This window comes from Canis aureus, chromosome 33 (assembly GCF_053574225.1).
Source record: "Canis aureus isolate CA01 chromosome 33, VMU_Caureus_v.1.0, whole genome shotgun sequence".
Lineage (NCBI taxonomy): Eukaryota > Metazoa > Chordata > Mammalia > Carnivora > Canidae > Canis > Canis aureus.
This window is the reverse complement of record NC_135643.1, coordinates 26957177-26984615: the sequence shown is the minus strand read 5'-3', so window position 1 is coordinate 26984615 and position 27439 is coordinate 26957177. Positions and strand designations below refer to the sequence as shown.

Genomic DNA, 27439 nt, shown 5'->3' with positions numbered 1-27439 from the left:
CAAGAGAGGACCAGAGAACTGGAATCCAGAAATGAACTCTTTCTATACATATTTTTACATTTATTCATGTCCAACTTTTCTGGCAGTAGCTATTGAAAAAAATGTTCTAGAGAGGAAACAATAAGTGAAATATTAATTGCAGAGCCATAAAATGTTCAATAAATTCACTGGATGAATAAAAATTAACAGTAATGACTGTTACTTCCTATTACCCTACCAGAGACATATTGCTAAAGATTACCTAATTCTAGTGCATTTTTAAATCTCCTTGGACAAAAGACATCTATAATACACAAAAACATTTTTATTATTTAACTGGCATCTTTGAACTCTTAATTCTTCTGGTTAGGACCACTGGAACATAGGTGTCACATTGTCTGAAATCTATCAATAGTTAGTATAGTTAGAGAGATATTAGATTTTACCATTTTGGCTTTGAAGCTTCTTTTCCTCATGAGTCAGACACAGAAATCTAATGCAATTGGAGATTAAAGATAGGGCATTTCCAAGTATGAAATGCCTTGGGCCTAGCAGCATGAAAACATCTTAACTTTCCTTCAAAGCCACTAGTTAAGTCCACGAAAATAACTTCAGAAGAATGAATGAAATTATTTGTTTTTACATATTTCACATGCACTTTTTGTAAGAGCAAGATTAAGAAAATATAAGAGACCAGATTTCATTGATATAGATAAAAGGAAAACCCAGATAATCTTTTGGCTTGATCAAAAATTATTTACAGATACCAACATTTCTCTACTCCATTTTCACAGAAAAATAGCTTGGCTTTTTTCTTTCCTTCTCTTCTCTGTTTTCCTTCTTTCTTAGGTTACTAAAATAAAAAAACATTGGAACACCTTTAAGAAAAAAATAGAAAATGTTTTTACAAAAATCTATATGAGAGAAAAAGATCCATAATATAATAATTCAAAGATAATATCTTTGTATATATGTACTTCTAGGTGTGTCCATAAACTCACAATGTTCTAGACACATATAAAAAATTATATATGAATCTTTCCATGTCATTGTATCTGTTTCTATAAGTTTTAATGGCTGCATAGTATTTCACTGACTATATCTACCACACTTACATATCCAATTTCCTATTATAATGATGTGGTTTTATTATTATATAGCTAAATGATTGTACACATTCTTAGTTATTTAGCATGGCCTAATGCGAATTTCAAACATGAAGGGCATTTAAACCAATAGTCTGGTGACTTCACTTATGAAGACAGTTTCATATAGCTTTCTTTCCATTTTTCCCTAATAATATATTGTAAAAAAAATTAAACAAAATAAGTGAAGCCCCTTGTCATCCTACCCTTCCTGGATTACAACTCCTAAGAAATTATGACAATTTTCAACACAGCAAAGTTGAAAGAATCTTACAGTGAATGCCTCTAAAACCTCCACTTAGATTCTACCATTAACAGCTTACCAAGCTTGGTTTATCACATTTTTATCCATTTATCCATCCATCTATCCAACCATTCATAAATCTGCCTAATTTTTTATGGCAATGCAGTTCTGATTTGGAAGAGAAAGAGTAACAACAGGAAGGGGAGGAGAGTGAGGGAGTCAGAAGGCAAAACTGGAAAGGTATTTTTGAGCCCCGTCAGAAAGCTAGAGTCACAAATCCTGCTGTTTGATGGAGCCACTGAGAAGCAAGAAATGAGCATAAACATTTTAGTCTTCATTTTGTGGGATTAACATTTCTTTATCCAAAGGATCTTTATAAAGTCAAAAGGAATTACCATTTGTTAAGAACAAGGAGAAAAGAAAATTTATTTAATGGAATAACTAACATCAAGTTTGATATCACATTTCTATTAGACATTTAGAATTATCTAACTTAGGTTTGCTTCAAAAGCAAATATTGATGAAAATCTATTTTTCTAGCTAAGATTGCATATATAGAATTCATGTTGATATGAAGGTTGAAGGCAAAGAGGTGATTTTCAGGGTTGTGTTTAAATAGACACTTAGCTACACATAATATTCACAGATTGAGCTAAAAATACAGTAGCATGATGCTCAGATGCTTTATGAAAAGCCAACTCTAATAAAACATTCGTCCTTCCCATTCTAGTTTTATAAATATTATGAGGCTCCAAGAAACATGAAGAGGATCTCAAATACATTGAGCAAGGTAATAAAGCAGTATTTTGAGATATAGTATTAATTAAAAAATCAAGTCCTACTCTCTATCTATATCCAACATTCTTGTGCCTAAGACACCGCTTATAAGCATGAATTTATAATCTATTTTTAATTTGACTAAAAATACTGGTTCTTTAAGTGTCATCATAGAAAAAGAAACCCAAGAACCAAATGACCAGATTTTTTTTAAAAATACAAACGATCTCATTTGTTCTGTGATGTAATTCTCCCACAGTGAAGTCTTCGCCTTGTCTACTTCAAGTTTGGAGGAATTTGATTATTTAGACAACTTCATGTTGTTTGCATTGCCCAGAAAGAAAATATGAAGGTCAAGGAATCAATTTCTAAGCAAAGGAAGAGCACCATTAGAACATTAGCACATTAGAACACCAACATAAAAAAACAAAAACAAAAACAAAAACAAAACAAAACAAAACCCACCAGCATCAGGGGATCCCTGGGTAGCTCAGTGGTTTAGCGCCTGCCTTTGGCCCAGGGCGTGATCCTGGAGTCCTGGGATTGAGTCCCATGTGGGGCTCCCTGCAGGGAGCCCGCTTCTCCCTCTCCCTGTCTCTCTCTCTCTCATGAATAAATAAAATCTTAAAAAAGAACACCAGCATCCCTTATGCAGGGCAATAGACAGTGAAACCCAGGTCCCATCCCCAGGGTAGCTATGGTTTTCATACTTAGGCACCTACTACTCTCAGGAACTGTCTGTATGCCGAGGACACACTTCAAAGTGAATACAACATAGTCTCTGTCCGTTAGGGAGCTCTCTTAAGAGTATCTAAAAGGGAGTTGTGGGTATTCATTACATGCAAATGTATACGTGCTGAAAATAAAGGACTAATTGAGACATCACAGAGAGCTTTACAGAGACTTGAGCCATTTCAGCCGAGTCTTAAGGAGGAACAGAGACTTGCCAGATAGAAAGGCAAGGGAAAGCATACTAAGAACAAGATGGCATATATTTAGGAGAAAACCACAATTGGCTCATGTGCTTGAAAATGAGGATTGGTGAAGAAGTGGCAAAGCATGAGACAGACCTGAAAACATGGGCAAGACCAGATGGGAAGGAGCTTGCTTGTTATTCTGCCTCTTTGCGCTGTAGAGAGAACGTGGCCTCTAATGTTTAATGTGTTTAGAGCTCCTTAGAGACCAGTCCTACTTGAATAGACAGCATGGTTATTTTTACATTATTACATCTTACGGATGTTCTTTTTTGTTTTTTATGTATATATTTTTTATTGGAGTTCGATTTGCCAAAATATAGTAGAACACCCAGTGCTCATCCCCAGATGTTCTTTTACAGTGCTAGCCTGCATCATTTTTATTCAGGATAGAGTATACCCTCAAATCAAATCAGATTATTAATAGAATTCTCTGGAGCATTCAACCTCAACTGATGCTAATTGTCATTATGTCATTTAATTAAGAAAATGAAATAGAATCAACTAATTGGAATTCATGGACTCATTTTGAAGCTGGTGTTCTAGATCAAGAAAGCTCTTCTTCTCACTCTCCTTCCCAGGGTCTCTTCTCTTGGTATTGCTCTGAAATGCTATGCTCACTAGGTCCTGTCTTTTGTGCCATAGCTTGTCATTGACCATGCTTTTCCAGTTTACAAAACTAAAGTCCCTTTCACATCTACCTACTTAAATATCTCTTCTTTGCTTGAAATACCTTTAAAGGCACCTCTCTGTCTTAAGAAAAAAGTTATTGATTTCTTGGCAAGAAAACAAGACCTCTAGTGACTTGAGCCCTGTTACTTGAGCAAACTCACCTTTGGGAACTTTCCTATATATCTCCTATATTCCAGTCTTTCTGAACAACGAATAATTCCTTGAATTTATCAAGGTTAGTGAGGTGGCGCCTTTTACAAATTTGTTCCCTCTGCTCGAAACCTATTTTCTTGCTTTAGAACCTCAGGAACCTTACCTGCTAGCTTTCCATGCTCCTGATTACATTTACATTTAGTATTTTGTAATAAATTTTTTTAAAAGACAAAGTTACTTTTTCTTTTTTTTTTTTCAAAGTTACTTTTTCAAACATTCTGTACTACCCAAAATAATTAATCTTTTATACTATAAAGTATTAGTATTGTTAAATAGTGAAAACATTTTATTATAAACTTCTGGGTATTTATCTGAAGAAAGTGAAAACACTAGCTCAAAAAGATATCTGCACCCCTATGTTCACTGCAGCTCTATTTACAATAATCAAGATATGAAGAACATCTAAGTGTTCATCAATGAGTGATGGATAAAACGTGGTAGACAGATACACAATTAAATATTATTCAGCTATACAAAACAATGAAATCTTGCCATTTGAAATAACATGGAGGGACCTTAGGGCATATGCTAAATGAAGTAAGTCAGGTAAGTACAATATGATGTCCCTTACATGTGGAATCTAAGAGAGTAGTTTGGTGGTTGCCAGAGGCAGGGATGGGGGTGGGCAAAATGTGAGAAGGGAGCCAAAGGTACAACCTCCAGTTATAAAATAAATAAGTCATGAGGATGTAATGTATAGCATGGCAACCACAGTTAATAATATTGTATTGCATATTTGGAAGTTGCTAATAGAATAGATCCTAGGAGTTCTCATCACAAGAAAAGAATTAACTATGTGTAGTGATGGATGTTAATTAATTAGACTTATTGTGGTGCTCATTTCACAACATATACAAATATCAAATCATTATGTTGTACACATGAAACTAAAATAATTCTGTCAATTATAACTCAAACTTTTTTTTAAATGATACGTAGGCACAATTAATTATATTAACTACCAAAAGAACTATTAGCTAAAATTGCTTCTGTCTCCCTGAAATAGATTCAGAAACTTGGGTCCAATTAAATGGAAAGAGGAGGCTGATAGATCACATAACAGGTGCTCAATAAGTTTGATGAATTTATTTTCTGTGCATTTAAGACAAGCTGGATTTTAAAGGCCATATGCTTACTTCTGCATGTACTAAGCATGAAAACAAGTTAGCTATCAATGCTGTGCTTGTTGAAAAGTAAAAGAAGTCAACTACGAAACTGTTTTATATGGAAATGTAAAAGTTTCGGAGAACTTTGGTGAGGGAATAAAAAGACAGCTACTTAAAGCTATATCAAAAAAGCTAGACAAAAATAAATTCAAAATGGATGAAAGACCTAAATGTGAGACAGGAAACCATCAGAATCCTAGAGGAGAACACAGGCAGCAACCTCTTATTAGATAACTCACCTAAGGCAAGGGAAATAACATACTGGGACTTCATCAAAATAATAAGCTTCTGCACAACAAAGGAAACAATCAGCAAAACTAAAAGGTGACCTGGAATGGGAGAAATTATTTGCAAATAACATATCTAATAAAGGATTAGTATCCAAAATATATAAAGAACTTATAAAAACTCAACACCCAAAGAACAAATAATCCAATTAAGAAATGGGAAGAAATGAGCACTCATTTTTCCAAAGAAAACATCCAAATGGCTAACAGATATGTGAAATGATGCTCAACATCACTCATGATCAGGGAAATACAAATTAAAACTACAATGAGACAGGTACTAGGCTCACAACTGTCAGAACAGCTAAAATCAATAACATAAGAAACAGGTGTTGGTGAGGATGTTAAGAAAGGGAAATCCTCTTACACTGTTGGTGGGAATGAAAGCTGGTGCAGCCACTCTGGAAAACAGTATGTAGATTCCTCAAAAAGTTAAGAATAGAACTACCCTATCATCCAGTAATTGCACTACTGGGTATTTATCCAAAAAATCCAAAAATACTAATTCAAAAGGATATATGCATCCCAATGTTTATAGCAGCATTATCAACAATAGCCAAATTATGGAAACAGCCCAAATGTCCATCGACTCATGTATGGATAAAGAAGTGGTAAGTATATACAATGGAATATTACTCAGCTATCAAAAATAAATCTTGGCATTAGTGATGATATGGATGGAGCTAGAGAATATGATGCTAAATGAAATAAGTCAGAGAAAGACAAATACCAATGATTTCACTCATATGGAATTTAAGAAACAAAACAAATGAGCATAGAGGAAAAAAGAGGGGCAAACCAAGAAACAGACTCTTACTGACAGAGAACATACTGAGAGCTACTGGAGGGATGTGGGTGGGCGAAATGGGTTAAATAGGTGACGGGGATTAAGGAGGGCACCTGTTTGGATGAACACCAGGTGTGGTATATAAGTGTTGAATCACTAAATTATACACCTGAAACTAATATGACACCGCATGTTCACTAACTGGAATTTAAATAAGAACTTAAAAAAAAGTTAGAAAGGCAGGAATTAAATTCCTAAAGAAATTCCTGAGTTGATGTGTAAAACTAAGCAGCAACATAAAGTTTATACTTTAGGTTAGTGCAATTTTGTTTTAAATTTTAGACATGACTTATTGGAAATCTTAAACATTTCAAATAGTCCTTTTGATTTACATTTTTCAAAGTTAGTTGCAGACTAGCATCACTAATCCTCTTAGCCATGCTAACCTCACAGTGACAACTTTCTTGCAACAATGGATACTAATTATCTGATAACTTTTTTCCTCTTTTCCCTACTTGTTCACACATTCCACAGTGCAGTCTATGAAATCAATAATTGTGTAACAATGTGATGGTTATTTTCACTCTGATAATTTTGTTATTCACAGTATTAGAGCATTCAAAAATTATTAGAAATTCAAAATGCTAAAAAGAAACCAATTTATTCCTCTCTAAATTGAAGAATAATGACCTCACAAATACCTTAATTATTTGACAATGAAACAACCAATGAACCTGACTTACAAAGAACTGTTCTAGACAATGTTAGGGACACAAAGATCTATTATACTTGGTCTCTGCCCTTAGTAAAGTTATGTTTTGTATAATTAGTACAAAATGTTTGATTTGAGCTTAGAAAATATATTGTATTAACCACATTGTACAAGATATTTTAATGAAATTTTAACAGCTATAAGTTACAAAAATACAATTATATTTCATCAAAGTTTCTAAAATCGTTGATAACACTTTTTGTTTATACGATGTTTTGCAGTTTATTAAATGCTTGCATATTTGATATATAATCCAATCTTAAAACTGTCAGGTCGTCAGAGTGGATGGCATTTTCCTTATTTTACAAATGAGGACACTGAGCACTAATGAGGTTATTCAAACTTAGCACTTGCTCAAAGACACATACCTGGTAAGTAGTAAAGCTGGTATTCCCACCAAAAATTTCTATATGCCAGGTTCAGTCTTCTTCCTGCTATGACTTGATCTCTCTTACACAGATGATTTTGATTAATTGTGATATCAGAATTTCAGCACTGGTACTGTTTTTTTAAAGATTTTATTTATTCATTCATGAAAGACACAGAGAGAGAGAGGCGAATACACAGGCAGAAGGAGAAGCAGGCTCCATGCAGGGAGCCTGATGTGGGACTCAATCCTGTGACTCCAGGATCACACCCTGCGCCAAAGGCAGGCGCTAAACTGCTGAGCCACCCAGGGATCCCCTGGTACTTTTTTTTAGTGTGAGAGTTCAAGGAAATGAAGTGCTTTCTAGGAGGAAAATAAGGGATTTCCCTAAAAATTCCATCTTAGGGGGTAAAATATTCTTTAGAATCAGTCATAAAATGCAGTTTATTTCAGTTTTTCCTTTAAGTAAGATTTCCAAGCACAGGCTTACCAGTAAAAAAGATTAAGTTTGGACTCAATATTTTGGAATATATCACTGAGGCATTATTTGGAGGTCTCATAAGTCACTCTGTTTAATGAATTGACCTTTGAGGGTCACCCTTCCCAGAAAGAGACCATTTCCTCACCTTGGGACTGTACCAACCTTTTCAATTTTATAGAAAAGTGACATGAGGAGGTTGAGCAATCAATTTGTTGCAAAATCGGATTATCCAGGAGGAATGAAATGAAAATAGATTGGAAAGATTTTTCCTGTTACAGTACTGCAGATGCTGTCCAAATATGGCATGCACCTTTACTTTTCTATATCCAGTTCTAGAGCATCTTTAAAAAACTGATAACTAAAAAAAATATTTAAGCAAAATGCTGGGTTAAGGGACAAAGTTGGAGAAAATATTGTTAACATTATTTGTCAAATCAAAACTTGTTTTGTTTATAGAAGGGATTAAATACTGTAAACAGTGGAAATTTTAAAACCTTTTAAAAACTGCTATTTTTTTTCTCTAAGATGAATAAAACATTTTGACTTCAGAATAACAGATCCTTGAGTTAATTGAACACATATATTTTCATTCCATTTAACTGCTATTTACACCACACAAAGTAAACATTACTTTGTCCTGGATTCAGTTTTTTTTTAAAGTCACAATATCTTCCAAGTTGCCCACAAGACCAAGTAGAAATGCTTTAGAACAAAAACATTAACTCTAGAAAATAGGTATTTATTTCTTCTCCCTCTTTCAGAGGCTTATGTTAACAATGGTAAGGTATTTTAATAGTTTTATTAACTTTTTGAAATCATTCAAATAATCCTCAATTTGGCTTCAAATGTGGTACGTTTCACAATATTTAGGTTAAGTGATACTCTAGTAGCTCAAAATGGTGAGTGTTAACTTTCCCAGAGTCAAGCAATTTCAAAAAACAGCTTCTTTTGTGCATAATATTCTAATTTCTGCTATGATATGACCTACAGATTTTTCTCATTTGATTTTTTTATTGAAAAGATGAAAATGATGAATATCTAAGGTGACATGATCCCAAATTCTTTGATAATATTAATTCTACATTATAGAATTCCCATTAAGAGGTGGTTTCTATGCCTGTTCCCTTGAATCTGAACTCTATGATTGCTTGATCAGTGTAATACAGAAACAACAATGTCCATTTCTGGCAGCTTCCACTGCTCTTTTCAGTCATTTGCTCTAGGAACACAGCACCCTGCTCTAGGAAGCTAAGCCTGCCCAGCTGATGCTGTGTAAACAGACAAGATTTCCCAATGAGCCCTACCAAGATGCAGATTTGTGAATAAAATCAATAATTGTTATTTAAAGGCACTAAGCTTTGCAGTGATTTTTTAGGTTGAAATAGATGACTAGAATGACATCCTACCGTTGGGCTTTTAAGGATTATCATCATTGAAAAGTATTATGAAGGCACCTACCTATCATGAAATGGTGCTAGGTAGAATGACAGTAACCAACATAAAGAATGGTTATTATACGTAAAAGTGAACACTCCAAGGCAGTGGTATTCATTACAAGTTACATAGGTACCATACAAACTCAAAGGCAGTCTTAAATTTCAATTCTACTGTTCCTTTTCTTTTTTAATGGTCTCAAACCTTGTGAACCTAACTTACAAGGATAGAACATTAAAGAATGTTGGACTTCCACAGCAAGGGATGGTGGAGAGAAAAAGACTGTGGGAACTAACACACAGCAATAGGCATGGGTAGGGGATGGAGACAGTGATCCAAATTAGAATTCTGAAGAAACTCAATCTGATCAAGTATTGGTATTCACAAAGGTCTAGCAACAGTAGTCTTAAGCAGTGGTCCAGCCAGTATAGTTTAGGAAAAGGGAAGAAACACAAAGGGTCAGAAAAAGGAAGGTCATACCATTGATAACATGTAGGTGGTCAGGCCCTATCCTAAGTCACAAGAGATGACAGATCTAAAAGAGTTAAACTACACTGGAACTGATATTTTTTTCCTAAACTGGAATTTTGGATTTCCCTCCTTTTCTTTGATTTTTTTCATTATCACCTCTACAGATTAGTTTATTAAATTAGCACATATTTTAAAAACATTTACCAAGGTGCTAGGACACAATAGAGAACAAAGGAGATTATTATATTGCAGTGAAAGGAGTTTGACAATAAAAAATCAAATGATAAATGATGAGAAAATTAAAATAAAATATGGTTGAAATTAACTTGGTGAATATTGTTAGATTAGATAGTGAGGAAATGCCTTCTTGAGCAGGTAACAAAACTGGGATCTGAATGACAAGAAGTAGCCATGAGAAGTAAGTGAAAAAGTACTCCATACAAAAGGAACTGTTAAAGGAGCCATCACGTAGAGAGAAGGCAGGGATGTTTAACGAAGACAATTACAATTATATTTACTCTGATCATATATATATGTGTATATATGTGCATATATGTGTGTGTATATATATATATATACATATATATAGTTACTGAATGGATATTCTTATTTACTGGTATTAGGACTACTGAATGATTACAATGTGCTAAGGATGTTTTATTTATTATTTCAGTCCTTTGTCATGAGGTTGGTACTGTTACTACAATTCAGATAAATAAATGTGAACTAAAATAATAAAGTAACTCACTTGGTCACATAGTTACTCCATGGTAGAGCCAGAGTTTGAATTTTGCCAGTCTTGCTTCAGAGCCTGTGTTTCTATCTACTACCCCAGAAATCACAAATTCTTAACAGTAAAATAGTTTTGAACAGGACCCAAATATATATAGGATTACCAATTTGTTTGTTACATATTAATAAAGTTTAAAGTCTGTTTTAGAAAAAATAAGAAACTTTTTCTCTTTCAGTATGCATTATTGCTGCTTCCTTGTGTGGTATAGATATGTTTCATCTATATTTCTGACACCAGAGAAATTTTCATCATTATTGAACATTTTTCTTTTATATTTTGGTAATATATACCTAATTCTAATCTCATAATCAGTATGAAAGTCATACTAAAGTCAAATTTTCAGAAAAATACCAAACGTAAGGAGTGCTGGACTTGAAGCCTATGTATATAAATGGCTTCACTTATTAAAAAAAAAATTCTTCGGGACTTATCTGGTTACTGTACATTCAGGGTAAGCGCTCCATGAGAAAGAGGCAGAGAGACAGACATAGGGAGATGTATCTTTCTAAAAAGAAAGTTTACCTATCCTAAATTACTTCAGCTTTACTTCAGATTCTTCTGTGTTTCTGAAAATTCTTTTTAATGATTGAATCTAAGAAGCATTCCTTGAACAAGCCAATGTCAAGAGTGCTGTGATTATTTTGGTTTTCTGTTTGGTTGGTTCTTTACTTTTTTGTATATACACTTGTGCATACCCATGCACTATAGTTTTTAATCAGCTATTGACCACTACAATTGCACCTACAAGTCTGAGCTGTGAAGACACAGAAGAATTAGCATTGATTATACTTTGATTGTGGAACACTGGTCCCTCCAGATATTAAGAGAGATTGGGAGGGAGAAAAAGTGGCTTCCACCATCAGATAGTCTTAGGAAATTCACACATTATCCAATTTTTTTGGAGAATCACAATGCCCATTGGCATAATAAAGGCTCTAAGGAGAATCAGTATAGAAACACAGTGTTTCCCAAAATCATCTGACAACTGAATGTTATTACTATCTAGTTTTCTTTTTTTTTTTTATTTTTTTATTTTTTTTATTTTTTTTTTACTATCTAGTTTTCTATAGGAACCATTTTAGGAAATATTGCTAAAAAGGGGCACCTGGGTGGCTCAGTTAGTTAAGTATCTGGTTCATGTAATGATCCCAGAGGTCCTGGGATTGAACCCTGACGTAGGCTCCCTGCTCACTGAGGAGTCTACTTCTCCCTCTCCCTCTGCCCCTCCTGGCACCCCCCCCCCTTGTGTTCTCTCCTTCTCTTTCTCTCAAATAAATAAACAAAATCTTTAAAAAAAACTACTAATCCTTCAAAATCAGTTCCAGTGAATGCAGTGAGTCAACAAAGACACAAAACCAGATTCTGCAGACTTCAAAACTTTCCACTTCAGGACAACTCTGTCTCCTAGGAGCCTCCAGAAATTACACAGAATATATACAAAACCTAGTCACATGCTAGTTAGTCTCAAGAGACTGAGTCATCAATAAAAAGGAACCAAAGGCACCAAAAACATTTTTCTTGAGAATGAGTTATAAAAGCTATGTTTGAAAGCTTGAAGACATTAGCCATCATAATATATTTTCTTAAATATTAATTTAGGAAAGAAAGTGATGTAACATATTTAATGTAAACTTCTGAAATATTCTGAGAACAAGGACTCATAGTGTCCATCACAGTTAAAATAGATGCATTATTTAATTATATGTACTGAAATAGCTAAGTGATTATAAGAACTCGACAATAATGCTTGAAATTTAACATTTCTAGATACCCAGTGAAATATACAGTATGAAAATCTAAATATCCTCCCTAGTAAATACCCTTAAAATCTACCAGTCTGTATCTGATGTTGAAGATACAGACATGGTAGCATAAAGGAATTTATGAGGAATACCTACATTTCTGTATACACACAAAACAGTTATGGCAATTTCCTCACTCTTTAAAACAGGATGCATATCTTGGTCACTTCCAAGAACTAAATCAGATTTGAAGTCTTATATATTTTCCTCCAGTATTTACATACCATATCTAGGATACACAAAAAAACAAACATATAGAACAAAAAACAACAGGAAATGGTGGTTAGTCCAAGAATTTCCATCAACTTCCATTAGTTTAATCTTATAACATGTGATTAGTTTCTACTTTCAAGTTAATAAAAGAAGCCAAAACTTTATTTCATCAACTAATAGAAAATAGACTTCCTAGAGAAGTATGTAGAACATTAAAAATAAATACTCCTGTACTGATGGGCTTTAAAATTCATAAATGATCTAGTAAAAGACTTTGTACTTTCACTAGTAATAAAATACAAGCAATAATAGGCTATCATATGAGAATTTTAGTTGTCTTTTAAGGAATAATATCCAAACACCAAGGGAAAACATACTGCAATTAGCAATTACAAATAGCAAAATTATAAATAACCCATTAATTTATACAATTCACAAAAACATAATTTCTTTGCTAAGGAATACTTTGGAACATTGTATTCAATATTTGAAGAGAAAAAAGAGCAGTTTATAAACCAAAACTTTCAGTCAAAGTGGGGAAAAATCCTTTTCCTCTTGTATCAATAATAGAAGAGGAAGAGGAAATCCAACAGCCAATTAAGAAACACTTATTAGGTACCTATTCTGTGCTAAGCATTGCTCTAAGGGTTGGGGATATAGCAATCCCTGCTGTCACAGGACACAGTAAGGGGTAGACATATGATACACACAAAGCAAATAAACATATACTACATCAGGGGCTAACAAGAAAAGTAAACAGAGGAGGAGGACAAATAGTGTCGGAGAGACTTATTTTAAATGAAAAAATCTGAACGGGCTCCCTGATAAGGTGCTATTTGAGATCTGAATGAAGTGATGAAGTACATGAATTATCTGGGGGAAGAGTTTTCCAGACGAGGATAACAAATAGGAGACAGGCAGAGAAGAAGATGGAAGAAGTAGGCAAAGGCCAGAGTATGGAAGACCTTATAATCTATGTAAGAATTTTGGGTTTATTTTGCATGGATGGGTGGATTTTATGACATTGACTTTTAAAAGTGATTTCTATAGGCAAGCAAGGGTAAAAGCAGGGAGTCTGACTAGGATACTACTGCAAAAATAGTCAAGGCCAGACATGATAGTTGTTTAGATTAAGGATGGAGCAATGGACATAGAGAGAAATCATTAGATTAGGCATATGTTTTTAAAATAGAGCTGATAGAATTTGCTAATGACTTGGATATAGAGGGTAAAAGAAAGAGAAGGGTCAAGAACGACTCCAGAATTTTGAGCCTAACCAACTAAAAGAATCACATTACTACATGTTGAGTTGTAGTAGAAGTATGAAGACTAAAAAAAAAAAAAAAAAAAAAAAAAAAAAAAGTATGAAGACTAAATCCTGAGGTTTATTTTCATGCCCAGAGATTTGGAAGCTATAATAAGAACCAGCAAAGAAGATTGGAAGCTATAATAAGAACCAGCAAAGGAGATTGATAAGGCATCCTCCTATTGGTTTCTCAGAGGCCAACTAAAAAAGTATTTCTAGGAGAAGGGAATGATTAATTTTGTCCAGTGCAGTTGATATATTAAGGAAAATAAGGACTGCGACTTGTCCCTTAGATTTAGTAAATGGAAGTCCCTGGTGACCTTGACAATAGTAGTTTTGTTGGAGTGGTAGGGCAAAAGATTAATTTTTGTGGGTTCAAAAGAGAAGGACAACTAATAAGTATAAGGCATAATAGAAATAGAAAATCATGATTTTGTGATAATTGATTTGGGTAAGACTCATCAATGGATGCTAAAGCTACTGGAGAAAAACTATTAGGGAATAAGACAGCTCAAAGTAGCTTTCTAAGCATTATTTATTATTACAAAGGGAAACCAGTATCTTTACAATGAAGAAATCTGAGAGAAACCATCTTAACTAAGTGATCAAATTTATAAATAATGTGTCAAACTGATATGTGCTGGCTGTTGTGGTGCACTTGGAGGGACATAACATCAATTCTGTAGTATGCTTGCCAAAAAATGTTTAGGAGTCATTTTACTGTAAACTTGCCAATGGTTTAGCCTCCATCTGAAAGAGGAAATAGATAAATCTAAATTGAGCATATTCTGCAATACAACTGGTTTAGTTTCTTAAAAAGAAAAAAGTCAATATCATAAAAAACAGAAAGGATTTTAAAGCCCAGGCTTCTAGATTAAAGATGACTAGAGATATATAACAACTAAAAGCAATGGATAGTCTCTGACTGGATACTGGATATTAAAGAGAATGAGAGTGTTATTGAATAATTGGGAGTATTTGAATATGGTCAGTAAATTTGCTAATAGTATTGTATTCCTGTTAAATTTCCTGTATGTAGGGGCACCTGGGTGGCTCGGTCAGTTAAGCATCTGCCTCAGCTCAGGTCATGATCCTAGGGTCCTGGGATGGAGCCCTGCATCAGGCTCCCTGGTCACTGAGGAGTCTGCTTCTCCCTCTCCTTCTGCCTCTCCCCACCCCCTGTCCCTCCTCAACTTATGCTTTTCCCAAATAAATAAATAACATCTTTTAAAAAATTTCCTGTGTGTAATTATTGGATTGTCATTATATAAGAGAATGCCTTTGTTCTTAGGAGATATATGAGAAAATATTTGGGGTGAAATGTCATAATGTATACAAAGAATTCTCAAACGGTTCAGGAGAAATGAATATATTAAAGAGATAATGTAAGTAAGACAAAATAGTAAAAAATAGCCTTCATAAAAATATGAATGCTACATGGGGATTCAGTCCTGGTATATTTGTGCAGCTATAAACAATAAGGTTAGCAATTTTTTAACAAAAGTTTGGGAAGGGAGTGGAGGAAGATAAGATGAAACCATAGCAGGTAAAAAGAGTGGCAGCTGTAGGGCTAAGTAGGGTAAGAGGATTTAAAAAACTGGGAGGTAATTCAGCATTATTGATATCTGATGAGCATGATCCAGGACAACAAACAAACAAACAAACAAACAAACAGTTGAGGGTGTAAGAGGAAGAGATACAGTGCACAGTGCAAGGCTCAGGCTTAAACAAGAATATAGCAGGAGAACCTGCTGTGGATGGCTATAGAAGCTGGTATGTTGGTTCAACTGCTGGAGGAAGCATGTAGAAACTTCTGGCGGCTTTTATTTTAAACCTATGAGTTAAGAGAAAAAGGGAAGCAGTATTGAATGTTTGAAGAGAGAAGATGATATGAAAGAGTTGTATATACCACGTGGACTTAGAAAATCTTATATAAGAATTATGAGTTGGGACCTGGGTGGCTCAGTGGTTGAGCGTCTGCCTTTGGCTCAGGGCATGATCCTGGATTCCCCAGATCTAGTCCCACATCGGGCTCCCTGCATGGAGCCTGCTTCTCCTTCTGCCTATATCTCTGTCTCTGTCTCTGATGAATAAATAAACAAAATATTTAAAAACAAAACAAAGCAGAGAATTATGAGTTAAGGATTTCCTTAAACAAAGATCTATGTAATTATAAAGATGGAAGAAACCCTAGAACTCATCATCTAATCCAATCATTTTATAGGCAAGGAAATGGAGACTTGGAGAAAAACAGATAATGTAGAGATAATGGACATGGTTAATTGGCCAAATGAAACAATAGTACTAGGAATATTAAAGCACTTCTAGAAATTCTTATACATGGCAGTACCATGCTAAGAACTTTGTATCTGTTAACTCTTATAGTGAAAATTACTTATATAAAAAGGCATGTATATTAACTTCTGCATTCCATGTGAATAAAAAAGTTTCAAAATACTTAAGGAGCACCCCCAGAGTCACACAGCTATCTTCATGAATAGATGGAATTTACATTTGTACTCCTGTTATCACCATCTTATTTTAAGGGATTCTCAATGAGACTTCCAATTCTTGTATCTTACCCTACTCTACATGGACTCTACACTTCCTTGTACCTAATAGGTTTTCAAATAAGTTTATTGACTCAAATACTTCAGTAACTTGAAGCCTGATAAGAGCCCTAGGAAGGCTCAGGGCATAGTGCTGATCATTAGATACTTAGGGCAAGAGGAACGATAAAGAAAGAACCACACATGGCAGAAATTGAGGAAATGAACGGTACACAAAAATCCATCTTAAGTTTCTTCGTTGATTAATTACACAGATGATGCAAACGCGACTCAATGCTGATTGATATTAAACAATTTCTAACAGATGCAATGGAAAAATTTCTGAGAAAACAATGTTTCATACATATATGAACAATAGGGGCTTACATACTGAGGGACAAGGAAGAGGAGGCAGAAAGAAGGGGTTTGAATTAACTAGTAATTTATGAATTCTCACATAACAAGGGGGAGCTTAAAGAGTAAAACTTTCATTGCTTCACTTTAGTGCAGTGCCAGTCTTTTAATCCCTTCCTGACCTATTTTTATTCAGCACTGAAAAGGGTACATTGTTTGATTTGGGTATTAGCTTTTAAGGAGATTAGTTTCCAGGAAAAGTAAAGCATTTTGCATATAAAGAGAGACCCTCTTGATACAAGGCATCATAGTGTGCTGTTTCCAAACCACCTGTTAAAAAGAATAAAAAACAAAACAGAATTCAATATTCATTCCCAAAATTACATATGAAATTAAAATCATTTTGTGTAAAAAACATTTGTCAACGAAAAATATTTTTTCAAAATATGTATATGCCTTCTAGATTTTAACCAGAAGGAAGCTGAATCCTTTTATTCCAAAGCAAGAGGTGAAAATTAGTAGGTTTTTCTTCTTAATCATGGATGTCAATCTGCATTAGATTATTAATTATGAATTATAATACAATGAAAATACAAACACTATGGGGAAATACAAAAAGCTTCCTAAATCTTCATACAATTTTATTTTATTTTGGATACCTCTGTCTTCATCGTAACCCTTCAGGCAAGTCTGTCCCTATACTCCAAGTGGGCACAGATTATTTTTTCTCAGCCCTAATAGTTCTGACACCCCTTCCATTATCAATATTTTGTAATATTCCCCTTAACTATATTGAAATGAAATTCAAAGATAATACAGTTTATGTAATCTAAATAATTATTTAGCTATAATATTAAGAAGTAAAATAAACTGTTTTTATAATAGAATATTATTGAAACATGTCAACGCTCAGTCATGATTACTAGAGGAGCAAAATGCCACCAAGAATTTCTAAAACACTCTCCGGGCTTAACATTAAATATAATGACATGTAAATTCTCTGAATTAGGTGATACACTCTTTAGAATTTAATATAATGTTTTGTTACTGGAATTGCACTCTGAATTAAGCCAAAGTAACTATACACTTTAAAAGACAGAAGGCATCATAGTTTAGGGATTTGACTTTTATTTCAAAAATTCCCTTATAAAAACTGCCTTATGTGCTAGTATCCAACATTCCAATATAAAAAAGTTTCTTTAGGTAAATAAATATTGTTTTTAAATGAACTCCTTGATATACCATCTATTTTTGTGTTTCTTTTGTAACAGTAACAATAATGAATCATCTATATTTGATATCTTTGGAAATATTTCTTATAACTAAAAATTTCTAGGTAACTAAAATATACCCTTCTTAGGAACCAAAATTTTTGTCATTAAACATTTTGTATATACAACTGTATTTTACACATAAATTACACATAACACAGATGATAAAATGAATACTGTGATATCCAACACCCAGCTTAAGAAATAGGATATTATTTATATTTTTGAAGTCATATATATATTATATATATATATATAATATATATATAGTAAGGTATATATATACCTTTCACTGCCCTAAGACAACCACTATCCTGAATTTGTGGTTACCATTAAATTACTTTTCTTTTTAGTTGTGGAACATAAATATATACTCCTAATATTATATTACTTAGTTTTGAATATTTCTAAACTTCAGATAAGTGGAATTATATTATACACTTTTTTTTTTTTTGCAAAATGCATTTTTCACTATAACATTCATTCATGTAGATATATGAATCTATACTTTATTTTCACTATTCTAAGTTTTCCATTGTAGAGTCATAGTATAGTTTATCTATTTTCCTGTTGATAGTCATTTGGAATGTTTCCTTTCTTTTTGAAATTATAAACAATTGAAAACATTTCTATGATTTTGAAATTTCTTACAACAGCTGCATACTTGTTAGCCTTCTTTTAAAGATTTGAATATAATTTAATCTTTCCTTAATGAATCTAAGACGTATTTATGAATATCAATTATAAACAATACAGCATTATAGTAATGTCCTCAGAGGTTATAGAGATGTATATTCTAATTTTTACTAGAATTAGTAAATTTAGTCTGCTTTTGATAGTTCCTTCTCACTCTCTAACTATTGCCAAGAAACTTCTCGCTGCTACAGTGTTTATTCTAACATTCTCTATTTTCAATTTCCTCCCTGTAGACCTGGAGCCCAGCCAATGAAATTTGAGTATAGTGCCAACAAAAAGAAGAAATAGATTATGTCTGAAAAACCAAATGGGAGCTTTTCTAGGGGAAATGTGTACTACTATGAGATAAAGTGGTATTATGGAAGCAACAAAGGTTTTGGTATTTCAAGTCTGGTTCAGCCATTTATTAGCTCTCTGACCTTGTCAAGTTACCAAATCTTTCTGAGTATCTGCTTTCTCATCTGTAAAATGTACATATCAATCCTATATGATAGGACTATTGTGAGAAATGAATAGCACCATAGCATAGTCCCAGGTAAGCCCCTGGCCTTCACATTAGAGGTTGGTGCCTAACTACCTCAAAAGACCAGGGACTTTTTGGCATACTTCCTGGTTCACAGATGTGTTCTCCATGGTTCCAGATACATGACCTTCATGGAGGTATTATTGCTTCAAAAATCACAGAAAGTACCTCATTAAAAATGTTAAGAGGCAGAATTTCTACTATGGAAAAACTAGACTATGACTTAAAAAAAAAAAACAACTTCTCAAAGGAAAACAAGAGGGGCAAAGAAAAAAAGTTAAAGAGATGAGAGGTATGAAGAATGTAGTGAAGAAATAAGGGAAAGTCAGTTTATGGATAACCAGTGCTCCTATAGAGGAGACCATAATAGATAGAATGAATGTATTATTCAATGAAATGTTTTCTTGAGGGAAGGAAACGTCCCAAGACAGAAAATAAACATGAATTATATCTGGAAAAAACTCACCTGCCACAGCAAAATTAGTGAAAAGACACTGCCTTCTCTGGGAAAAAATTGAATTCAAAAAGAATATGATCAGAAGAAACACGTTTAGGTAGGGTAACTCGTTATCTACTTACAGAGAGAAGACAGGCTGGCCTCAGATTTCTTGACAGCAACTACATGCCACATAGTGGAGCAATATTTAAAGAGTTTTGACAGAAGATAGTTGTGGCTTAAGAAATCTTTACACAGCTACAGTTACCTATGAAGGCAACAGAACCATCTTCTCTAATATGCAAGTGTTTAAAGAGAATACCCATCCTCTCTGGGGAAATGAAACAAAGTAAGCAATATCATTATATGCCTTAGTCTAAATAGTTGTGTGTGTGTGTGTGTGTGTGTGTGTGTGTTTAAGATTTTATTTATTTATTCATGAGACACACAGAGAGAGGCAGAGACACAGGCAGAGGGAGAGGCAGGCTCCCTCCGGGGAGCCTGATGTGCAACTCAATCCCAGGACTCTGGGATCCCGACCTGAGCTGAAGACAGATGCTCAAACACTAAGCCACCCAGGTGCCCCTAGTCTAAATAGGTTTTACAGTCTATATGATTTTTATTTTATCCTCATAACACTACTTTCATTTTACACTGAGGATAAATTATATCCTTCATGATTCCCATTTTACAACTGGGGATATCCTTCCTTATCCCCATTTTACAGTTGAGGAAATAGTATGCTCAGAAAAGTTGATTAACTTGCCCAAAGTCACATAGTTAATAAGTACAAAAAAGAGGTAATAGAAACCATGTCTGTCAGACTCCATAAATTTGGCTTTATAAGCAGCTATACAATGGACCTTGAAATATAAAATTTTAAAAAGAAAAGATAGAAAAGTAAACAAATTACTACAGGAAAATGACAGGTCGTTCTATGTAGTCTTAGTGTAAGTAGCTGTTCTAAATCAGACATCAGAGACACCCGGGTGGCTCAGTGGTTGAGTGTCTGCCTTCGGCTCAGGTTGTGATCCCGGGTTCTAGGATTGAGTCCCACATCAGGCTCCCAGTAGGGAGAGCTTATCCCTCTCCCTATGTCTCTGCCTCTCTCTGTCTCTCATGAATAAATAAATAAAATCTTTAAAAAAAAACAAAAAATCGGACATCAGAAGTTTACTTCTAATTTTATTTACTTGACACAATTTTTGTTCTTGACTCATTTTTCCTTTGTTAAAAATTCAGAGAATATTGCAGGCTCACTATAGCTCAAAGACAAATCAAGTAATATATGGATGAACTTCATACAGAAATCCTTTTACCCATAATAGGTAACTATTTACATCTTTAATTCAATTTTTATAAAATTAGATCAGAGTGTTAAATTGTCATTTTAGGTTCTTTTATTACATTAAATAAATTTCTAAGATTAAAAAAAAAAAACATTTTATCCCTTAACCCCCAAATCCTAATAGAATTCACTTAACAAGGTTTGCACTCATTCATCTTGATATATCCCAAGGCATAGAGTAGAATGAGAAAATGAAATACAATCAATCCTCATTATTCACAGATTCTGTATTTGTGAATTTGCTTACTCACTAAAATTTATTTGTAACCTCAAAAATCAATACTTGAGGTGTCTTCATGGTCATTTATGGACATGCACAGAGCAGCAAAAAAATTTGAGTGCCCTGAGACACATGTTCTTAACTGAGGTTGAACAAAGCAATACTTTGCTTTCTTGTATAAGGTTTCATACTGTAAATAAGTGTCCTTTTCAAATTTAGTGCCATATTTTTTCAGATGTTGGTGCTTTATTGTTGGTGACTTTGCTGTTTAAAATGGCCCCCAAGCATAGCGTTGAAGTGCTGTCTAGTGATATCAAGTATGAGAAGATTATAATGTGTCTTATACAGAAAATGCGTCACATTAGCTTTGTTCAGCTACACAGGATAGTGCTCTTGGCTGTGAGTTCAGTGTTAGTGAATCAACAATCTATTAAATAAGGGGCCTTTAAACAGAAACACACATAAAGTTATGTATGGATTGGTTGATGAAAATGTGACCAGATTATTTCCTTAGAATTAGAAGCAATGGTTCAAAAAAAAAAAAAAAAAAAAAAAAAAGCAATGGTTCAGTATTCCCTACTTCAATATTCCCAATGATTTTATAGAAGATAACTATCCTAAATAATAGAATTGGCCATGCTTATTGAGCAACTATTATACATCAGTAGCAACTGACATCATTTCTAATATTCCCTTCCATGCTTTGCCTCTATGTAGAATAATTTAAAATATTTTAACATTTTGTGCCATGTGAATTTATTTTTTTGTTGTTTTATTTTATTTTTTTAAAGATTTATTTATTTATTCATTCAGAGATTAGAAAATAAAGATTCATTTATTAGAAATAAAGATTCATTTATTAGAGATTAGAAAATAAAGATTCATTTATTTATTCATTCATTCATTATTTATTTATACATTCAGCGAAGAGAGAGGCAGAGACACAGGCAGAGGGAGAAGCAGGCTCCATGCAGGAAGCCCGACGTGGGACTCGATCCTGGGTCTCCAGGATCACACACCGGGCTGCAGGCGGCACCAAACCGCTGTGCCACCGGGCTGCCCGCCATGTGAATTTATAAAAATCATTCTTTTACTTTATAAAAATGAAACTGATATTTCTCACTTTTTCTTCATAACCATACCTGGCAAAATTTCAGATTGACAATTCTTAAAGCGTAGAAAAGTCCCCAAGAAATCACAGCGACATCTGGCAAAAATGCCTGAGTGGTATTTGTAAATTTTTATATAAGTTCAAAAAAATGGATTGTACAGCCTTTTACAAAACCAATTTTAATGGTTTATATCTATTGCTTCTAATTTAATAGTGCATTCCATGAGCATTAATTTTATTTCTACCATGGACCAGATGCTGTATTATGTACTGGAGATCACAAAGATGAATATGATACAGTCACTATCCTTAAGGATCTCAAAGTGTAGGGAAGGCAGCGTACAGGAACAGGCAGGTAAACAGATCATTATAAAACATTGGCAAGAGTCCTAAAACATAGATATATAATGAGTGCTGTGAAGCACATCTGAGAAGTACTCTCTTCTGGGTGTGTGTGTGGGGGGTGGGGTGGGGGGGTGGCCTATAAGGGATGAGCGAAAAGGAGGAAAACCTTGGACTTTGGAGGGCAATTAAACCTGAACAAGTGATACCTAGACAGAAAAGCATTAGAGAGGATAGCAAAGAGATGAAGAATTTGAGACATATTTAGAAAGCGGAAGGGTTAAATGAGAATGAGGAATAGGGAAGAACTGAAGAGGACTTCTATGCTTCTAACTTGGGAAATTGAGGAGACATTAACCTGTACTCTCCAATAAGATAAAAGGGAAAGTTTTGAGAGGAAGGACAGAACACAGGAAAGGAACTGACCATATAGGAATAGGGAAGGATGAGTTTTTTTGGGCATGTCCTATTTTTGGTCCCATTTTTGGTCTCTCTAACTAGAGAGCTTCAGGAGCTCAGGAGGAACATGAATTTAGGAGTTATCAGCACATATGTGGTGATGAAGGGCATGCAAGTAAGAGGAAATGACCCAGGAAGAATGTTGGATTTAGAAGAGAAGAAAGTGTTAGAGATACCCTAGGGAATACAAATATATTTTTAAAACATTTATTTATTTGGGAGAGAGGGAGAGAGAGAGAGAGAGAGAGAGTGCATGCGCACACACACACACACACACACACACACACACACACTTGGGAATGGAGGGAGAGGGGAGGGAGAGAGAATCCCAAGCAGACTCCCCACTGACTATGGAGCCCAATGTAGGGCTCAATTCCATAACCCATGAAATCCTCACCTGAACCAAAATCATGAGTTAGTAGCTTAACTGACTGAGCTACCCAGGTGCCCCAGGGATATCAAAATTTAAAGAGTAGGGAGACAAAGAGAAGTCACCAAAGACTAAGGTAAAGCCACAACCAGGAGAGAATGCTAATACAGATGCAAGAGCAAGCACTCGGATTGCTTCCCAGAAGGGGCTAAACAATACTGATACGCTGTGCAGAGAAGCTTAGTGAGTTAAGGACTGAAACACATACAGTGATTTTGACAGAGAGAACGTCACCCTAGAGAGACAACTCTAGACAGCTTAGTTTCAGTAAAGTGATGCAGATGGCAGGCAGACTGCAGAGGGTTAACAGTAAATGAGAGGAGGAAGTAGAGACAGAGGATAGACTCCATGTTCAAACAGCTAAGCTTTGAAGCCAAAGGTGAAACACAGGAGAGAAGTTTGATGATAAGACACCCAGGAAATGATAGGGATGCAACATGAGCTTACTTGATGGGATTAGCATGGGACAGAAGATACTGTTTATGAACTAGGAATGACATGCAGGTGAGGGAGATCCTGTTTTTCTCTCTTTTTAATTTTTTTTTTTGATTTTATTTATTTAAGAGAGAGCATGAGCAGGAAGGAGGGACAGAGGAAGAGGGAGAAGCAGACTCCCACTGATCAGGGAGCCAGACATGGGGCTCCACCCTAGAACCCCTGATATCATGACCTGAGCCAAAGGCAGATGCCTAACCTACTGAGGCGCCCTGGGAGTTCCTGTTTTTCCATATATTAATCTCATGCTCTGCACTCTTAGCAAACTTTTAGAATCTCATTCCTTTCTAAAGTACATTATGTTAATACAACTACCCTCAGGTGCTATTACCCCAATTATTTATTCATATATTTCCAAAGGGGGGAAGGGTAGGAAAGTAAAAAGTAAGAAAAAAAGTCGAAGTAGTAGGAAAGAACATGAGAGTTACATTCTCTAACAAACTCAGTGTGAGTACCAGACTCCTGACAGATGTGTTGTTGCCTGTGAACCCATACTGACAAATAAGGCCTCCTTTGCTTGATTTCAAACACACACATGCACATGTATCTCCCTTCTCTTACTACCCTTCTTCTACCTTCCTCCTACCCCAATCGATCTTTTTGAAGTGCTGGAAACTTATTGCCTAGAAAGGAATGGAGTCAACACAGTGGGCTGTAGGAACTTCTTGGAAGCCAAGCCTCCATCAGGATGGCTGGCAAGAATTCAACTTTATATAGAAGTGAACATAAGCCACAAAATATAGCCCCCAAATCCAAACTAAATGTATATTCAACCCAACTTCCTGTTAGCCAGATCCAAAAAATATCCACATACCTAATTTTTTTACAGTTGGAAAATATTTTTTTTTAAATGTTTTAGGTATGTGTAGGCCAAACAATACAAGTGTGTTGTTATATGTTTTAAGGGCCACTAGTTTGTGGCCTTTACACAAGCCAAAAGTAAAAAGGACGGGTGTTTGGGGGAGGCAAGAAAATGTGAACAATCTAACAAAACTGAGAAAAAAGAAGATTAAACAAGTAAGAAACCGTGATGAATAATGGTAAAAGATAAAAAGCCTAAATAAGATCAAACATGGTAAATGTTATATTTGGCTACATAAGATATGAAGCTCGAAACCAATAATAATAAAAAAGACAACTCAACATAAATTGATAGGAGAAAAAAATAGGAATGAAGGGGTGAATAACAATATTCCAGATAAAAAGCTAGCAAAAAGTTACAATATTAATATCAGATAAAAGGATTTAGTGCCAAAATAATCAACTAGCACCCTAATGAAAGGTAGACTCTACTGGGATGCAGTAGTTGTGAGTTTTTGTGCATAGAATAACAAAGTTTCAAAATGTATCAAATAATTTATATAGAAGGAAGACTTTGACAAGCTATTATCAAAGTGGATACTGTAATACATATTTGCCAATTCAATCAACAAAATAAGGGGACTGAGTGTTTAATGAACAAGGGGAATACCTATACATGTTAATATGTTTGTGTGCATGTATAGTCAATTAGCTGGAGTTGAGGAGCTAGTGGCTCCCTATTTAAATGCAGGTAGGGGCAGGCTTCCTGCTCAGCAGCAACCAGTTCTTGCCAGGAGGTTACAAGCCTAATGTTTCCAGAGGTTTCAAAATCTTGAGATACTGTATTTATTAACATATATACTTGTATACATATAAACTTTGTGTCTGATATTGACCAAATAAACACTTTTAAATGAATATTTTATAAAAGTGATCATACACTGGATTAGATAAAAATGCAATAAAAACTGTCATAAAGCCATCAAAACAAACAAACAGCACCTAGAAATTTAAAATACTCCATAAACTATAGGATGAAAATATTACTCAAAACCGAACCACATACTCTTAAGAAATGAATAACAGCAAGAACACTATATATCAAAACTTATGAATATAGCCAAAGCAGGTTTCAGAAAGAAGTTTAGAACCTTTATTTGAACTATATCTATTGGAAAATAAGAAGCATTGAAATATAAATGACTTAAGCATTTGATCCAAGAAATCAAATAAAAAACAACCACAATATATAAGGAAAAAATAAGACAAAAGGAGAAAAAATAAACTAAAAAAAGGAACCATTGTGAGATAAAAAGAAAAATCCAATTCAAATTCTGGAAATGTGAAATATTCCAATAAAACATTTCCATATATGAATATACTTTGCTGACAGAGCTATATTTTACAATAGAATATGTTCTGTGGAGCACAGAATTGTTAAACATTTGGACAATTTAGAAAAAAACATACTAAAGATAGTAAAAAGAATATGGTTTTTATAGGCTTTGTTTTTTAGAGTAATTTTAGGTTCACAGCAAAATTAAGCAAAAACTACACAGTTCCCATAAACCCTCTGCCCTCCGCATGTATGACTTCCCCAACTATCAACATGCCGCACCAGAGGACATATTTGTAACAATTAATAAACCTACATTGACACATCATCATTCTTATTTTTATACATATATATATATTATTTAAATTCAATTTGCCAACATATAGTATAACATCCAATGCTCATCTCATCATTGACACATCATTATCATCCAAAGTCCAAAGCTTACGTTATGGTTCACTCTCAATGTCGTACAATCTATGGGTTTTGGCAAACATGTAATGGCATGTATCCCCCCTTGTAGTGTCATACAAACTAGTCTCACTTCTCTAAAATCCTCTATGTTCCATGTATTCATCCTTCCCCCATCCCCACCCCTTGACAGCCACAGATCTCTTTATTACCTCTGTAGTTTTACCTTTCCCAGAATGTCACAATTTTTAATGTTTTATTTCAAGAACATGAATAAGAGGGGCACTTGGGTAGCTCAGTAATTGAGTGTCTGCCTTTGGCTCAGGTCATGATCTTAGGGTCCTGGGACTGAGTCCTGCATCAGGCTCCTTGTGGGGAGCCTGTTTTGCCCTCTGCCTATGTCTCCTATGTCTCTGCCTATGTCTCTCTCTCTGTGTCTCTCATTAATAAATAAAAAATCTTTTTTAAAAAAAGAACATGAACAACATTATTATATAGATTAATAGGGATTAAAACACCTTATAAGATGCTAATTTTCTGTATATTTCTCAAATTCCCAGAGTATAAACAAACAAATCTCTTTTGGAAATACAGGGGAAAGCAACTCATCTCTTTTCAAAGAAAATTAACCCACAAACACAGTTTTATAGGAACATAACATATGTTCTTGAATTCTTTCATAGTAGACCTAATCCTATTAAAACTGAAAATATCGACAGTATGTATTTCTAGGCTTCAAGCTTTACAACATTTTAATTTAACAGGCACACCCTG

The 27439-nt window shown here is 34.3% G+C and overlaps 1 protein-coding gene across 3 annotated transcripts in view; it reads right to left on the bottom strand.

The window, feature by feature from the left end:
- The window catches only part of GSTCD (glutathione S-transferase C-terminal domain containing), a 124597-nt gene that overhangs the window by 29612 nt on the left and 67546 nt on the right, over window positions 1-27439 (bottom strand). The gene's annotated exons all lie outside the window — the stretch shown is intronic.